Source organism: Telopea speciosissima, chromosome 4 (assembly GCF_018873765.1).
Source record: "Telopea speciosissima isolate NSW1024214 ecotype Mountain lineage chromosome 4, Tspe_v1, whole genome shotgun sequence".
In the NCBI taxonomy this organism is placed as follows: Eukaryota; Viridiplantae; Streptophyta; class Magnoliopsida; order Proteales; family Proteaceae; genus Telopea; species Telopea speciosissima.
Window position 1 is genome coordinate 49,930,823 of NC_057919.1, and position 2,273 is coordinate 49,933,095.

At 43.6% G+C, this 2,273-nt stretch overlaps 1 pseudogene; it reads right to left on the minus strand.

The window, feature by feature from the left end:
- Positions 1–830: 830 nt before the first annotated feature.
- LOC122659373 lies at positions 831–1,716 on the minus strand (annotated as a pseudogene).
- Positions 1,717–2,273: the final 557 nt, after the last annotated feature.

Below are 2,273 nucleotides of genomic sequence, written 5' to 3' on the forward strand. Positions count from 1 at the left end.
ACACTAATTCAATTATTAGCTCATAAATTTTTGAGAGAAAATATTTCCCCAAAAATTACAACTCTCTATCTCTCTCTCTAATTCTCCAAGAGTTGGTGATTGTCATTGTTAGACGAAGAGTTATGCTGCGTTCTTCTCCATCAAAGTGTTGAATGAAGATTGATTCTTACCTTTGCGGGTTCGGTGTTCAAGTGCTGTGAATCTTTGGAGGTGCTGCACTTGTGGTACTCAAGAGGTAATCCTAAACCTATATTGAGATATTGTTTCGAATATCCTATACTATGTGAGGATCGATTTCTTCGTATCGGATTGGAAAAGTTTCATTTTGGTACCGTTTCTTCCAACAGTTGGTATCAGAGCCACCCTCTCTACAGTGTAGGATTTCAATTTGAAAACCCTTATTTTGTAATTGTGTTCTTCGTAATGCAATCTTCCTTTAATAGCAAATCCCAAATACTTTTTCTTTTGATTATTGAAACGAAAGAATAATAAAAAAAGGGTAAATTATATGTCACCCCCTAGATTTCTAACGAAACTCAAAGCACCCCCTGATTTTTGAAAATACTCAAATCACCCCTGTATTAGACCCCAATATGAAAAATTAGTCCCTTCCGTTAGTTTTATGCTGTTAAGTGATGATGTTAGCCAGTTAAATAAATTTAAATCCCTAAACTATCCTTGAACAATGTTACTTTATAATTTTACCCATGTAACTAAAGACCCCAAATTCTATCTATCGTCTTCCTCATACCACTCTATTCCTCACACCTGCAACTCAATCTCAAGCTGAACTTCATCGGAGAGAAGAAAGAGAGCAAAGAAGAAGAGAATCAAATCACCATGGAATAGCAGTCGATAATCTCACAGTCCTTGAATTGGCCACTAATAGTAGGGTCGTTATCGATTGACGTACTATTCTCGCATTCGTTACGAATGCTGTGATTGACGTTGGGGGCAGAGGCGACGCCACCACCGCCGGCGAAGAGCATGGGGGTGGTCTAGCAAGCACGGCAAACGCGGGCAGTCCAAGAGTGGAGCAAAGCAAGGGTTGGAGGGTGGAAGGAGGTTGGGTAAGGGAGGGCATGCTCCTGCCATGGCCAAGCCTTGGATTCGAGGGTGAGAGCTATGATACTGTAGAATTCGGGGAGTTCAAGAAACGAAGTACCCCAGAGAGGTGGATCGTTTGATAAGGGTTGGGAGAAGTCCCAGGCGGGATGTGCGAGCACCAAGAAGTGATCATGGCCGGAGTAGCGAGACCAGATTTGTGGGTTGTCCTATTGGAGGAAGCGGTAGAGGGAGAGGCCATGGTCAGCGCTGGAATTGACTTGGGGGCCGTAGAGGTAGCGGAGAGTGTCAGGGGGTGAGGCACGGGTAATCGAGGATGCGATGGTGGAAGAGGAGTTCAAGCATAAAGGGGTCGGTGCGATACCAGCTATGGGAGAGGTTTTGGGTCTTGTGGCCAAGGCCATGGTCGGCCAAGTAAGGGCAGAAATCGTCGTAGATTGGGGCGGAACAGTTGGTGAGGAGATCCAAGTTGAATCGGGATGGGAGCTTCCAGATATGGATCCATCTCCCCTAGCAATCTGAATTACTATCCTCCAATTCCGATTCAAGATGGGCAGCCCCTGAAGCGGCGGTGGTGACAAGTTTGATTGAGAAGAAAAGGAAAAGGAAGAGATTGAGAGTGGCGATGGTTATGGATTTGCAGGGTGGCATGGTGGGTTAGGGAGAGAGGGTAGAGTGAAAAAGAAGAAAGAAGAAGGTTAAATATGTCATTTCAATTTTTAGGTAGATTTTAGTTAACACCGTTACTGTAGAGGGGGACAGATGAGTATTTTCAAAAACTAGGGGGTGATTTGAGTTTCGTTTGAAAACCAAGGGGTGACGTGTAATTTACCCTAAAAAAATTATCAATGAAAAGAAAAGTTTTATTGGTCTTGGTTAGGGCTGCAATAGGGTCGGGTTGGGCCGGGCTTTATTAAACCCTAGCCCAACCCTAAGTCCCCTTATCTGGGCCCAAGCCCGACCCTACCCTGACTCAGGGCCTGAAAAATCAACCATGACCCGCCCTCAGGGTCGGGCCGAGCTGACCCTGATTGGCCCTGATCATGGGGAGGGAGAAGGAAATGCATGGACTGGAATGGGCCGGGGAGAAAATTATCAATTTTACTTAAAATAACACTATAATAAAATGTATTATATCACTTATTATCTTCAGATATAATATATTATATAACAAAATGTGAGTGAAGTTTAAAGTTTATAATATATAT